The following is a 16,261-nucleotide window of genomic DNA, read 5'->3' as shown; positions in this document are numbered from 1 at the left end:
CATCATTGTATCCCATAAATTTTGAGGTGTCACTGTATCCCATAGATTTTGGGATATATTTTTATTTTCATTTAATTCTAATTTTTAAATTTCTTTCTTGAATTCATCGATGACTCATTTATCAGTCAGTAGCAGGTTGTTCTATCTCCATAAGTTTTGTTTTTGTTTGAGACAAGATCGTACTGCATGGCACTGGGTATCCTAGAACTCACTATGTAGACAAGGCTAGTCTTTAACTTACAGAGATCCAGCTGCTTCTGCTTCCTAAGTATTGGGATTAAAGATGTATGCCACCAACCCCAGCTCTCAGAATCCATAAATTTGTGTACTTTCTATGGTATCTCTTAAAACTAATATCTAACTTTATTCCTGTTGCTCAGATAGAATACAAGATTGTTGGCCGAGGTTTTCTGTCCAGCCCTGTTTCCACAGTCGTTAACTCCCAAAGAAATCACACAGAGGTCTACATTAATTATAAACTGATTGGCCTAGTAGCTCAGACTTCTTATTAGCTCTGAAAACTTATATTAGCCCATTATTCTTGTCTATGTTAGCCACGTGACTGGGTACCTTATTCAGCGAAGCAGTCACATCTTGCTTCTTCTGTGGCTGGGTCATGTTTACAGGAAGAACTTTCCTCTTTCTAGAAATCTCATTGCCGCTTAAAGGTCCTACGGCTTAGTTGGCCGGGAGGAGGCGGTGTCTGCTTTGTAACCCCAGAGGAAGAGATGCCTCAAAGGCCCATATACCTTTCTTTAAATCCTCGCTAATGTCCAGACTCAAGTCCCAGATCTATGCAGCCCACCAGAAACTGTCCACTGTTCGGAGGCACCTTCTCTGCCATCCTCCCGCCTGGGGCCATTGATGTGAGCGACCTCCGACCCGTCCCGGACAACCAAGAAGTTTTCTGCCATCCAGTGACCGACCAAAGTCTGATCGTGGAACTTCTGGAGCTGCAAGCCCACATGCGGGGTGAAGCGGCTGTGCGGTACCATTTTGAGGACGTTGGTGGGCTGCAGGGGGCTAGGGCCGTGCATGTGTTATCTGTGCAGCCTATTTGGAGAACTTATCCCTGAGGGGCAGCTGTCAAGGTGGTTCCTTTCTGGCAAGCAGCAGGTAGCTAAAGAAAACCAGCAGGTAGCAAAGGACGTCACAGTACAGCAGGCCTTGCTTCGGCTGCCCCAGTACCAGACTGATCTCTTGCTCACCTTCAATCAACCCACCTCTAAGAGCAGGTCTCTTGGCCCTGAAAATCTGCCATGTCCACCTTGGAGCCTGGGTAACTTTGAACAACTGGTGACTAGTTTGACTCCTCACGTTCCCAACATCTTTGGTCCCCAGTAAAGACGGCGGAACACAACATAACTGCTGCTGAGGACTCAGGGACCCAGTTCCTGAGAGGGGGCGTTTCTTTCTGCTTCCTCCCTGGACATAAATATAAGACACTTCCTCTGCGGAAATAAACTTGCTTTATAAACAACAACAAAAACAAAAAGAACAACAAAAAACCCAAACAAACAAACAAAAACCCCGAAATCTCATTGCCCCACCTCTACTTCCTACCTGACTACTGGCCAATCAGCATTTATTTAAAATATAAGTGACAAGGTGCAGACCATTGTTCCATAGCACAAGATGTTAGTCAAATTTCCCTATATTTATTGAGGCTTCCTTTACAATGTAATATGTCATCTATTCTCTAGTTGAATGGGATATTCTACAAGTATTTGTGAGGTCTAGTTTTTATGTCATTTATGTCATGTTTTATACCATTTCTCTATTGTATGGAGGACCTGTCTATTAGTGAGGCTAGGGTATTGAAGTCACTCACTATTACTGTGTTCAGGTTAAACTATAACTTTACATTGGATAGTATTTGGTTTAAGAAATTGGGTTCCCCTGTATTTAGTGCATATATGTTTAGAATTGTACCTCTCTATGGATTGCATTCATTTCTTCTTTTTTTTAATATAGATTTTATTGAGCTACATATTTTTCTCTTCTCCCCACCCCTCCTCTCCTCTCCTCTGCTACCCCCTACCATGGTCCCCATGCTCTCAATTTACTCAGGAGATCTTGTCTTTTTCTACTTCCCATGTAGATTAGATCTATGTATGTGTCTCTTAGGGTCCTCATTGTTGTCGAAGTTCTCTGGGATTGTGAATTATAAGATAGTTTTCTTTGCTTTATGTCTAAAAGCCACCTATGAGTGAGTGCATGTGATAATTGTTTTTCTGGGTCTGGGTTACCTCACTCAATATGACGTTTTCTAGATCCATCCATTTGCCTGTAAATTTCAAGATGTCATTTTTTTCTGCTGTGTAGTACTCCATTGTATAAATGTATTACATTTTCTTATCCATTCTTCAGTCAGGGAGCATTTAGGTTATTTCCAGGTTCTGGCTATGACAAACAATGCTGCTATGAACATAGTTGAGCACATGTCCTTGTGGCACAATTGAGCATCCTTTGGATATATGCCCAAAAGTGGTATTGCTGGGTCTTGAGGAAGGTTGTTTCCTATTAGTCTGAGAAAACGCCATACTGATATCCAAGGGGACTATACCAATTTACACTCCCAACAGCAATGCAAGAGTGTTCCCTTTACCCCACAACCTCTCCAGCATGAATTGTTATCAGTGTTTTTTATCTTGGCCATTCTTACAGGTGTAAAATGGAATCTCAGAGTTGTTTTGATTTGCATTTTTCTGATGACTAAGGATGAACACTTTCTTAAGTGTCTTTCAGCCATTTGAGATTTCTCTGTTGAGAGTTCTCTGTTTAGATTTGTACTCCACTTTTTTATTGGATTATTTGTCCTTTTGATGAACAATTTCTTGAGTTCTTTTTGTATTTTGGTCTGTCTAATGTGGGGTTGTTGAAGATCTTTTCCCATTCTGTAGGCTGCCATTTTTTCTTGTTGACTGTGTCCTTTGCTTTACAAATGCTTTTCGGTTTCAGAAGGTCCCATTTATTAATTGTTTCTCTCAATGCCTGTGCTACCAGGGTTATATTTAGGAAGTGGTCTCCTGTGCCAATGTATTCAAGTGTACTTCTCACTTTCTCTTCTATGAGGTTCAGTGTGGTTGACTTTATATTGAGGTCTTTGATCCATTTGGACTTGAATTTTGTGCATGGTGGTAGATATGGATCTATTTTCATTCTTCTACATATTGATAATCCAATTATGCCAGGACCATTTGTTAAATATGCTTTCTTTTTCCATTTGATTTTTTTGCTTCTTTGTCAAAAATTAGGTGTTCATGGGTATGTGGATTAATATCTGGGTCTTCAGTTCTGTTCTATTGGTCCTCATGTCTGTTTTTATGCCAATACCAGGCTGTTTTCAGTACTGTAGCTCTGTAGTAGAGTTTAAAGTCAGGGATGCCTCCAGAAGTTCCTTTATTGTCCAGGATTGTTGGCTATCCTGGGTTTTTTGCTTTTCCATATGAAGTTGAGTACTGTTCTTTTGACGTCCAAGAAGAATTTTGCTGGGATTTTGATAGGCATTGCATTGAATCTGCAGATTGCTTTTGGTAAAATTGCCATTTTTACTATTAATTAGTTAATAGAAAATAGTTAATTCTACCTACCCAAGAGCATGGGAAATCTCTTCACTTTCTGCTGTCTTCTTCTATTTCTTTATTCAAAGATTTAAAGTTCTTGTCCTACAGGTCTGCCACTTCTTTGGTTAGAGTTACTCCAAGATATTTTATGCTATTTGTGGCTATTGTGAAGGGTGATGTTTCTTTGATTTCATTATCAGCACATTTATCATCTGTGTAAAAGAGGACTACTGATTTTTTTGAGTTAATCTTGTATCCTGCTACATTACTGAAAGAGTTTATGAGTTGTAGCAGTTCCTTGGTAGAATTTTTAGGGTCACTTATGTTAACTATCATATCTTCAGCAAAAGTGAGAGTTTGACTTCTTCTTTTCTGATTTGCATCCCTTTGATCTCTTTTTGTTGTCTTATTGCTCTAGCTAGGACCTCAAGACCTTCTATGGTAATTGAAAGTTTTGCTGGGTACAGTAGTCTGGGCTGGCATCTGTGGTCTCTTAATGTCTGCATAACACTTGCCCAGGACTTTCTGGCTTTCATTGTTTCCATTGAGAAGTCAGGTGTAATTCTGGTAGGTCTGCCTTTATATGTTACTTGGCCTTTTTACTTTGCAGCTCTTAATACTCTTTCTTAATTCTGTATGTTTAGTATTCTGATTATTATGTGGCAAGGGGGCTTTTTTTGGGATCCAGTCTATTGGGTGTTCTATAAGTTTCTTGTATCTTCATAGGCATATCTTTCTTTAGGTTGGGAAAGTTTTCTTCTATGATTTTGTTAAATATATTTTCTGTGCCTTTGAGTTGGACTTCTTCTTCTATACCTATTATTCTTAGGTTTGGTCTTTCCATGGTGTCCCATATTTCCTGAATTATTTTGTGTTAAGCTTTATTAGATTTAATGTTTTCTTTGATTGATGAGTCTATTTCCTTTATTGTATCTTCAGCACTTGAGTTTCTCTTTTCCATCTCCTATATTCTGCTGTTTATGCTTGTATTTGTGGTTCCTGATCATTTTCTCATTATTTCTGTTTCTATAATTTCCTTTCTCAAGCCTGCTCCCTCAGAGATCCCAAACTCACACCTAGACTGGCAGAGGTCTCTGGCTCCTTCCTACTCCCTTGGAGGCCACAGATTCATGCCAAGAGACCCTGGCACTAGATTGCTTTCTTAATTAGTATATTGTAGCCTTCTTTATCTCATCCAACTACTTTGGCTTGGTGTCTGTTTTGTCAAATATTAGAGTATGTATATCTGACTGTTCCCTGGTTCCATTTGCTTAGAATACCTTTTTCTATACTTTTTCCCTAAAGTGCTATCTATCTTTGATAATGAGACATGTTTCTTGAAGGCAGCATCAGAGTAGGTCTTGTTTTCTAATCTAATGTACTTTTCTCTGTCTTTATTTTTTTCCCCACCTAGGCTTTTTATTTATTCATGTTTTACATCTTTTTCCCTCCTGTGTGTTTTCATCTTGCTTCTTTGTGACCCACGATGCCAGCCAACTAAGGTTGCTAATACCTTGAAAAGAACTGATTGGATGGGAGCAGAATATTCTGCCACTCTGTAGGTCTTTGAGCTGCACATCAGCTCTGGGGCTGATCATTCCACACTTGTTCACCCTGCCCGTGAGGTTCCCAGTGATTTCCCCAGATTAATGACCATCAATGATTTCAAATTCACCAGTGTAAGCAGAGGTCATCATTGCAGCTAGGAGCGGCACGATGACTTTGTAGCATCCCCCGTTGAGGATCTGGACATTTACTTCTCTTTTCAGCACTGTTGATGCTCTTGAGGACATCAGCCAGAAGATCCATGGTCACCATGGTGATGGTGCAGAGAGATGATGGAACGCTTATCTTAGTCTTCTGATTGAGAAAATTGAGAACATTTATATTCAGAGTTATTATTGGAAAGTATAGATTCATTTCTGTCATTTTGTTGGTTTGTGCTGTTTTCTTATTCCTTATTTGCTTAACTGGCCTGGCATTGCTTATTTTTCTCCTGTGGCCTCGTGGTAGTGTTTATCCTTCTCTTCAGTCTGAAGTATCCTTTTAAGAATCCTCTGTAGAGCTATCCTAGTAGCCATGAATTTCTTGAGTCTGCTTTTACTATGGATTTTTTTTTTGGTTTTCCTTCAATTATGACAAAAGTTTTGTTGGCTGTAATGGTCTGGATTGGTAGTTATGGCTTTTCAGAGCTTAGAATGCTTCTTCCCAAGCCATTCAGGATTTGAAAATTTGTCATATTGTTTTTCTGATTAGCCTGCCTTGATATGTGACTCGGACCTTCTCTATCACAGTTTTCAGTGTACTTGTTTTCTGTATTTGTAGTTTATTATGAAATGATATGGGGGATTTATTTTTCTGCTCTTCTCTAGTTGTTGTTTTATATGCCAACTATATATATATTGATATTTTCCCTCTATATTCCTGAAATTTTTTATTATGTTTTATTGATAATACTTTTTGTTTTATTGGCACAAAAATTTTTCCTCTTATTGTATATCCATAATTTATCTATTTAGACTTTTCATAGTATCCTAAATCTTTCACCTGTCCTTTTATATTTTTATAATTATTATTTCTCAGCAATCTCACTTGTGCTAGCTCTGGAAGCTTCCTGGGAATTAAGGGAACTCTACAGGTTTGTGTTTGTCCCAACCCTGTCTTAGCCCAAACTGCCAGTTTGTATTACCTCTGCATGGTGCTGGAGTTTTGTGGCCACCCAGGAACTTTCTTATTCCCAGGCTGCTAGTCTTTTATATTGTGTCTTAATCTCAACTCCCACTTGTCTATTGCTGTTACAGGAGCAATTGACTGTATACATTAACCCCGTGTGCTACAACCTTTCTACAACTGTTTGTAAGTCCCAATGGTCTTGTACCCTGTAAATATTTGTCATTCATATAGGTTTAATAAAATAATGATTGACCAGTAGCTGGGCAGGAAGTATAGGCAGGGTGACCAGAATAGGAGAATTCTGGGAAGAGGAAGGCTCAAGCTGCAGTAGTCACCAAGATGCAGAGGAAGCAAGATAAGAATGCCTCATTGATAAAAGGTACCAAGCCACATGGCTAACACAGACAAGGATGATGGGTTAATATAAAATGTAAGAGTTAGTAAATAAGAAGCCTAAGCTATTGGCCAAACAGTGTTGTAATTAATATAGTTTCTGTGTTATTATTTGGGTCTGGGTTACCTGGAAACAAAAAGCAGTCTCTGTCAATACAAGAGCTTTTTTCCCCTTTTATTTCTTTGGATTATCACACAGATAGTGACATCGTTAGAGTGTGAGGGTAGTATTACGTCTTCCTTGCCAATCTGTATCACTTTGGCCCTATTCTCTTTCTCATTTTACTGTTTTAGTTAGGACTATTAATGCCACGTTAAAGGCAGTGATGAGAGAAAGTGTCCTTGCCTTGTTCCTGTTCTTAGTGGAAAATCTATGTTTTTAAACACCAAGTGTGATGTTAGCTATAAATTTTCTTTTTGTACATATTCTTCATCAAGCATTCTTAGTTTACTGAGTAAGTTTACCTCACTGGCTAAACCAGAACTTACCATGTAGCCCAAGCTGGCTACGAACTCACGGAAATCTTCCTGTCCAACTAGTAAGTTCTGGGGTTAATGGAGTGAGCCACGCAGGCTCCACAGTTGCTGCATCTAAACATCTTTCCTGCCCTTTCCCATTGCTGCTTATCCCTAGACACTTTATTTTTGCCTGGATGATTTTATTCCTAGACCATACATTCTTTTTGTTCAAATGACTGGTATATTCCAATCCTGAATGATACAGACACGTGTGTGAGCCAAGCCTTGCTATCTTCTTACATTCAGTTTGGCAGGAAGATATTTACTCCTGTCTGAGGACCTGTGAATGATTTGCAAGCAACAACGGCAGATGAATTCACAGCAAACAATTTGTTCAATTAGAAAGAAAAGCAGGAGGAAGCAGTAAGCAGTGGAGCAGGGTGTATCTCCATCACCACTGTTTCCCATAACTGAGCAGCTTGGTCAAAAGCCTGCCTGTATTTTTGTCACAGTCTGGAAGTCAATAAATCCCCAAACACCACGATTACAGTAAAACAAGCTGCAGAGCCCGAGATGGATTTCCTGGAAGGATGACAAATGGGTGTTTTCATAGCGCCAAGTGCTTACTGGAGAACTTTCTGAGAGACAAAGTGTCAAAAGGTTATTACTACCTTGGCTTGAGGAGACACTTGGGAAGGTATTCCGGAGGGGAGGGAACATGGCCTGACAGTTGTTTATTTCTAGGGAGATCCTGGAGGTGCCTGCAGGACAAAGGAGGAGCAGCCTGAGGACAAATTTTGAACAATTTGAAGTCAAAGTTGCCTCTGAGAGAAATAACTGGGGGCAGCTAGAAGAATCGGGAAACTAAGGTGCATGGGGCAAGAAAGGAGTCTGTTGCTCCAGGGTCAGGCTGAAGCCTCTCACTAGCTGAGTGAGATCAGGAATTCCAGCACAATTAACACCTGCAATCAAGCTTTCTTCCATGGAGACAACAGTTGGGGGGGGGGCAAAGGGTGTAAGACCTGAGTAAATGTGGGTTGCTGACGTGAGCACAGCCATATGAAGGCTCCCAATGCCTCAGACCAGTGAGCATGGCAAAGCCTTCCCCTGGTCCAGGTGACCACAGCTTCCTTCTTCCGGATGTTTATACCCCGAGACTGCTCCCCTACTGAGATATCCACCCCAGAAGAGGTGCCCATCCTCCTCCTTCAGCTGTATACAACAAACCCACCTTCTCAGTTCAGATGGATGACATCAACCTACTGAGGTCCAGGCCGCTTGTGTCTCCGTCAGAGCTCATAGCCCACCCGATCCTGGCTCTTCTCTGCATATGTCTATGTGTCTGTCCTTTCATTTCCTGTGGCCCTGCTCAGGTCAAACCTAAAACCTTGTAGGTCTCGGCAACAGTTCTCTTATATAAAGACATTTTTCAGAGAAGTTTAAACGTGGGTTGTGCTGAAGCGCCTGAGTGTGCGTGACCTGCACCTTTCCCTGTTAGAAACCGGAGAGGCCCCGGGAATCTCACAAGTGAGACCCTGTATACTGTTGTTTTCATTGGCAGTGCCTAACTTCCCTTCCAAGGTTACCTTACTAACTGCCATCCTCTCATTTAAGCTCTTCAGCAGCCTTTAAAGATAACCCCTTCCAAACCCAACGAAATCTTTCATATGCTATTGAAAAGACAATGAAATAGATCTTTTTCTTGTTGTTTAAGAATAAAAAATGTGGTATTTTGAATGTAATTGACCCCCATAAGCTCATAAGAAGTGGCACTGTTAGGAGGTGTGGCTTTGTTAGAGTGGGTATGGCCTTTTTGGAGGAAGTGTGTCACTGTGGGGATGGGCTTTGAGGTTTCCTATGCTCCAGCTTTGCTCAGTGTGACACACAATTCACTTTCTGTTGTCTACAGATCAAGATGGAGGACTCCACTCCTTCTCCAGCGCCATGCCTGCATGCCACCATGTCCTGCCGTGAAAGTGGACTCAACCTCTGAAACTGTAAGCCACCTCCAACTAAATGTTTTCCTTTATAAGAGTTACCGTGGTCATGGTGTTTCTTTGCAGCAATAGAAACACTAAGACACATAGCTTTATTTTCATTTTTAATTACATATTTATTTTATTTTTAAAAGTTTTGCTATTTTACATATATGGATGTTTTGCCTGTATTTATGTCTGTGAACCACATTCATGCCTTGTACCCATGAATGCCAGAAGAGGGCATCAGATCTCTGGAACTGGAGTTATAGATAGTTGTGAGGTGCGATGTCAGTGCTGAAAATCCAACTAGGTCCTCTGCAAGAGCAGTCAGCGCTCTTAACCCATGAGCCACTTCTCCAGCCCCTGTTTTAATACTGTGTGTGTGTGTGTCTGTGTGTGTGTGTGTCTGTGTGTGTGTCTGTGTGTTCATGCTCTGTAAGTGAGTACCTCAGAGGTTGGAGGCAACAAAGTTCCTGGAGCTGGATTTCCAGGTGCTTACCAGCTGCTCAGCGTGGATATTAGGAAACAAACTCAAGTCTTTTGCAAAAGCAGTGACTCCTAAGCACTGAGCCATCCATCTCTTTGATCCCCACATTTGAGTATATCTTATTCTTTTCCTGAGCACCCCTCTTTCCAAAAATCTCTGTGTTTAAATTTATGTCAAAAAAATCTTCTTATAAACTCAAACCTGGCTTAACACTGGTTCATCCTGAAATTCTGAAATTCCTTCCTGTGTATAAGTTAAGGTCCTAACTCAACCTAAGAAGTCTCTAAACAGAATTCTCTGGGCTGCTGTGATGGAGCATCATGGGCTGTGTCTCTGATCTGCCTCCGTCACTGGCATAGCCATTTAATAAGTTTTTTGTTTAAAGTTTGTTGTATGGCTTTAAATTAAAAGTACACGGTATTGTAGAGTTACTGAAGTGTAGATGAACGCGGATGGTTGAGGCCTGTACGTCCTCTGGATTTGCATAGGAGATCCCATTTTGGAAGGGGGAACTCTAACTGCCTTAGACTCACACCTTGGTCACCTGCATGGGTGCAAATCCACTTTATTTTCCTGAAATATAGAAGTAGTAGACTGTGCAGAACTACTTCAGGACAGAGTTTGGAGAGCATTGTCTGCTCTTGTCCTTTGAAGTAAGCGCAAAGTACCTTTTTCATGTATACACTCATTTCATGTATATTGCCCCCTTCACCTTCTTCCTGTAGGGGGTGTTTCAACATCAATAGCAAAAAGAAGCAACCAAATAATCTTAAGTCTTTTTGACAATTGTGATCATAAGAAATGTCACTCAGCCACCAGCCACACCCTCTTCGTTTCCATCACTGAGCTCTAGTTGGTTCAAAAGGCATTGAGTATCCAAGGAAATGAAGCCTGTTGTTGTCTTAGCACTAAGAACAGTGAGCCATCCCTCTGATCTCTGTCTTACTTCATCCACACAGGCCTCCTCATTACCTGATGCAGAATGCATCAGATGGGGGGAACGTAAATCGAATAATCCCAAGATAGTTCCAAATAGAGTATTCTAAGGTTTCTCTTTATTAAAAAAGAACTCATGAATCTCAGCAAGGAAATAGGAATGAGGTCCAACACCCAGGCAAGACTTGCAGGAAGAAGAGAGTGAGCTGTGGCTTTTTTGGTACCCTAAGTCATGCCCCAACCTGGCACAGCCTCTTAAAGGCCATTGGCTGAAGGAGGTTCCCCATCAATTACCTTTCTGTTTTGTTCTTGTTCAGTGCTCTGAATATGATCTGTGATTGGACAATCAATGTGTAATGTATAATTGATATGCCAACTATAGCATTAAAATGCGATATAAGTTGAGGCAATATAATTATAAAGAGTTCATGTTTTATTTACAGTGGTAAAATACTAGCTCTAAGTAGGCTAGATGTTATTATACCTCTTAGGACAACAGGGAAAGGAGAGAGATAGAAAATCCAAATTGTAGTAAATAAATAGAAATGATAACAATTATTCAAATTATTCAAAAGAAAGCAAAAAATGTTAGGGAAAGAAAGAGTAATAAAAATTTAAGGGAGGGTGCGCCGGAAGGAAGCTCTATGAGCGCTTTTGGAATTATGGTGGCGGTGGATATCCGAGATAACCTGCTGGGAATCTCTTGGGTTGATAGCTCTTGGATCCCCATTTTGAACAGTGGTAGTGTTCTAGATTACTTTTCAGAAAGAAGCAATCCTTTTTATGACAGGATGTGTAATAATGAAGTGGTCAAGATGCAGAGGCTAACATTAGAGCACTTGAATCAGATGGTTGGAGTTGAATACATCCTTTTACATGCTCAAGAGCCCATTCTTTTCATCATTCGGAAGCAACAGCGGCAGTCCCCTGCTCAAGTTATCTATCCCACTGGCTGATTACTATATCATTGCTGGAGTCATCTATCAGGCACCAGACTTGGGATCAGTGATCAACTCCAGAGTGCTCACTGCAGTACATGGTATTCAGTCAGCTTTTGATGAAGCTATGTCATACTGTCGCTATCATCCTTCCAAAGGGTATTGGTGGCACTTCAAAGATCATGAAGAGCAAGATAAAGTCAAACCTAAAGCCAAAAGGAAAGAAGAACCGAGCTCTATTTTTCAGAGACAGCGTGTGGATGCTTTACTTGTTGACCTCAGACAAAAATTCCCACCCAGATTTGTTCAGCAAAAGTCTGGAGAAAAGCCTGTCCCAGTGGATCAGACAAAGAAAGAGGCAGAGCCTCTAGCAGAAGCTGTGAAATCCGAGGAGAAGGAGAGCACGAAGAATGCTCAGCAGACTGTGAGCACTAAAGGTCCCCCCGAGAAACGGATGAGACTTCAGTGAATAGTGGGCACGAAAGAAGCCGGCAAGCTCCTTGTCAGTCACTATACCTCAGCACCGTGGGAGGCTCTCGAGTCTTAAAACACTATCGCAGCCCTCTTATTTGTGTGGAGCACTTGTTTTTTCCAAAAGGACGTTCTTCCTCCCAGGATTTCTATGTGAATATTTCTTACGTATCTTTTGTATCCTTTCCTCTACTGGACATGGGCAGTGCACCTAACTCACAGATACACCAATATAGATCCTTAAAAACAATAAAGTTATTTGTATATATTAAAAAAAATTTAAGGGAATAAGCTGGGCATGGTGCAAATGTTTAATCCCAGCACTCGGGAGGCAGAGGCAGGTGATTCTCTGTGAGTTTCAGGCTAACGTGGTCTACATAGTGAGACCCTGTCTCAAAAAAATCCCAAACAAAAATAAAATTACAAACAAACAAAAATTAAAGTAACAAATACTAAAATGGATAGCATAAATCTAACCATACCAAAACCTAAATGTAAATGTTCTAAATTAAGACAGAGATTGTTTGATCACCCAAACAAGCAAGAAAAGAAGATGAATATTCTTTCCTGGAGAACCTTGCTTTATGGAATTTTGTGAAACGCTGTCCTTGGAGTATAACATAGCTGTTTCCATCTTAACAGGGCAGCTGGATTACCTCAGGGAGCCCCTCAACAAGAGGGCCCTTCTGATGTTCTTCCATAGAAGGAGAGCTGGGGAGGGTCATCAGATCCTCATGTGAAATTCAGTCCCTCCCTTCCGTGCCCTCCCTCCAGTTCTATCTAATTCTGCCCCAGCTGTTCATGGTCTGAGGAGGTGCTACAGAATGAGGAGCATTGCTTACCTGAAGGGGGTGTCACCTTTGAAGCTTTTGGGAGGTTTTCCTACTGGCTGAAGTAGGATTTTTTTGGTGCTGTGACTGTTCTTGTGTTACACATGTTCTCAGACATGCTTCTGTATGTAAGCTAATAAACATGGGCTCACCAAGGCGGGCATGAGTGGAATCTTCTCTGTGGTCTGTTGTTGGTGCTCTGTCTGGGCTGATTAGACAATTGTTCAGGTCTCGCCAGAAGAAATCATATAACATGTGGGTAAGAGGAAAGGGTAGACCAACATACAGCATTCAAGTCATAATCAAAAGAAATATGGAACACTACACTAATGTAAGGCAAGAAGGAGCTCAGAGTGTAGACAATTACCTAGGATAAAGAGGGTTGGTAATTCTTACCAAGCTGGTAAGAAAATTGATTCACCAATAGGCTTTTACAGTCCCCAATGCGTATGTGACTAACTGCAGAGCTTCAAAATACATAAAGCAAACACTGGAGGAATGAAAGGAGAAAGAATTGTGCCTACTCTTGTAATAATAGACTTTCTCATTGCTGTCCTGGAAATAAAGGGACTAAGAGGCAGAAGCTCAACAAATATGCAAAACCACCAACCTGTACCATAAGCTAGCTGAGTTTGCCCAACAACCCAGAGGCCAAACAGCATTTCATCAGGTTAGACCAAATCCTCAGACGTAAAGCACATTGTAACACGTTTAAAATAATTGAAATAAAGTACATTTTTCTCACAGCAGAAATCAGTCAGAAACCAGTGCAGAAAGTTATCTAGGGACTCCCTAAATATCACATTTTGAAATAACTTCAGCCAAAGATATCTTAAGGAAAGTTATATTTTGAATTGAATAAAAATGAAAGCAATGGGCTGGTGAGAAGACTCAGTTGCTAAAGGTGGCTGCCTCCCTCTGGTGACCTCAGTTTGGTCCCACATTGTGGAAGGAGAAAACTGACTCTCAAGTCGTTCTCTGACCTTCATGCCTCCCCAATCCTCCCTAGCACACTGCAAAACACCTCACTCTTGTGAGCATGCAAGCAACGTAAGCATGCAAATTAATTTAAAAAGGGTTTTTCTGTGTGAGTTTGTATAAATGTAGTATTTGAAGCAATTAAACAGGAAACTAAAGGAAGGGAGTAACAGAATTCTGAGTGGGAGCCAATAGGGTTGGTTTCTCTCCAGCCCCATACTACCATTGCGTCTCTCTCTTCTCTCTCTCACACACTCACACACATGCGCACATAGTAATAATAAATAGAAAAATGTAAAAGAAAATGAAAACACGGAACTGCTTAGAATGCTGGTAAGCTTTTGCTCAGAGTGAAACCACAGTGTTGAAAGTGTATGTCATACAAGGAAGGAGGAATGCCTTTCGTCTCACTAGACACTAACCCTCTGTTATGCCCAAATCCGCAAAGTCCCCCCAAAACCAACAAGGAGACCGAGTACTGTATGCAAAAGCAAAGAGCCTTTATTTTATGCAAATTTGCAAACTCGGTCTCTCTGCATGTCCAACATATTGGAATAAATGAAGAGCCCCGAGCTCAGTTAGAGTTGGGTTTTTATAGTAGTAAAGATGGGGGTGAGGGGTTTCTGAGGTTAGGACTCCTGATTGGCTGACATTTGTCTAAGGGTGTCCTGGTGAGTGTATGCTGGCAGGTGATCCTATCTACAACTGTTGAAATGTTAGGCATTTCCTTTGAGGGGTCTGTTCTTGGGTGGTGCTCAGGTAATCTCAGTTATAGTCCTTCCTAAAACCAGGTATTGCTTCAGGGTAAACTACTGAGACTCAGGCCTCCATTAAACTTAGGATGGCTGAGTCTTACACTGGGGGGTGATAATGGATGGAAGTAAAGAACTTCCTTTGGGTGATCTGTTCATATTTAGCTTATCATGGCTGGCTCCTACACCCTCCACCATAGGCAACCAACAATAGAAGAGCAAATCAGATGTAAAGATGAAGAAGGGAGATTGTTTTTGAAAACTTCATTAGTGAGATCACTATGTAAAGACCAGAGCAGAAGCCTATGAAACCGAAAACACTGAACAAAACCAGGGCAGGCTGCTCTCTCTGGAAGCCTGCATCTACCCAGCTTTCCTCAGATCTGTTCTCTTCCGCATACCCAAACTCAGAAAGGCAAACCCTGCATGTTCTCCCGTGCAGATCCTAGCATACAGTACAGGCATGTATACACACAAACAGAGCCGAGTGTGGGCAAAGCCTTGTAAGTGGAAACTTCTGGAAAAGGGCCGCAACTGGCTGTGAAGGAAAACCCATGAAAGGAATGTATGTGCAGAGAATAATCACCCCCCCATCTCGTTGCCCCTGCCTCTCTGATGTACCCGCTAAATGCATCTCAAACTTGCCTTGAGTGCCTCTCTCCTGTAAAACTTCATAAAGCTTCTTCCACAACGGGACATGGAATCTGGGGTAATCTAAACCTGCATTCCCGGGCCATGTTCATTCAAAAGGCTCCAGAATAAAAGCTGTTATTTCCTCTAAAATGAGAGCTGTTTTTTGTTTTTGTTTTTTTTAACATCAACAGTCTGAAATCTAGAAAGGAGACCACGGGAGAGTAATACTAGATGATAGGCTGGATGGTGAGTGTCTAAAGGGCAATCCTGACTGGTAGTGGGGCTCCCAGCAGCCAGGCTAGAGGCTCCATAGTCCCTCTTCTTTGTGTTTGGTGTGACCATCAAATGAAGTTATGGTTTACGTGATGTAGGTAGCAATGCTTCTGTAAGCTTGTGGAGCAGAGCAAACAGATCCTCTACCTTAGGTATGCATACCTAACTCCCCACTTCTAAGTACAGAAAAGGCATTGACCGTGCCTAATGTGCCTGGATCTTCCACCTTGAGATTGTATTCTTTGGGCCTTTTAATCCAAGCTTATCTCTACCTTTTGTTTCCTCTCTCTTCTTATTCCTTCTCTCCCTTCTTTCCTTCATTCCTTCCTTCCTTTCTTTCTTCTCCTATCTTGATATCAAACCCATTTGTTGATGTTCACGCTTTGTGTCTTTGTGGTCTTAAAGGGATTTGCAATGGGCACAGTGAGTCTCTGGCACTCCTGGCTGCTGGTGAGGACTTGTGTGCATTTTGATGAATCTTTCTTCCCTCCTGTTGAGTACATCACCAAGCATTCACACTGCTTGCTTTTATCTTTTTTTTTTTTAATTTTCAATTCTAGGCATTGAATACAGGACAGTGGACACAGCAAGGAAGGGCTCTACCAAAGAGGACATCCCAGCCCTGGCTTCATCAGTTATGACTGACAAGTTCATACATTAGGATCCAAAGTGGGGACGAGCCTTGAATGATCCCCTTACCGGTGTTTTTTTTTCTTTTTTATTCCTTTTAGAACAGAGAAAGCCTAGCTGCTAGAATTGCATAATATTCAACCAAACTTTACCACTCATTTACAAAACACCATCGTTAAAACATTGCATTTTTTTATCATTATTTGTAGAAATTAACTTTTACAAAGCAAAGAAAATAAAATTCCACTCGATACAACAGTGAT

General features: G+C 41.1%; 3 pseudogenes; 2 read left to right on the top strand and 1 right to left on the bottom strand.

Moving 5' to 3' along the window:
* Positions 1–699: 699 nt before the first annotated feature.
* LOC142852840 (ran guanine nucleotide release factor pseudogene) lies at positions 700–1,413 on the top strand (annotated as a pseudogene).
* A 3,587-nt stretch (positions 1,414–5,000) lies between these two features.
* Positions 5,001–5,384, bottom strand: LOC142853049 (small ribosomal subunit protein uS8-like; annotated as a pseudogene).
* A 5,750-nt stretch (positions 5,385–11,134) lies between these two features.
* LOC142852839 (mediator of RNA polymerase II transcription subunit 6 pseudogene) lies at positions 11,135–12,180 on the top strand (annotated as a pseudogene).
* Positions 12,181–16,261: the final 4,081 nt, after the last annotated feature.

Source organism: Microtus pennsylvanicus, chromosome 6 (genome assembly GCF_037038515.1).
Source record: "Microtus pennsylvanicus isolate mMicPen1 chromosome 6, mMicPen1.hap1, whole genome shotgun sequence".
NCBI lineage: Eukaryota > Metazoa > Chordata > Mammalia > Rodentia > Cricetidae > Microtus > Microtus pennsylvanicus.
Note: the sequence above shows the minus strand (reverse complement) of the source record. Positions and strands in the feature narration are given on the sequence as shown.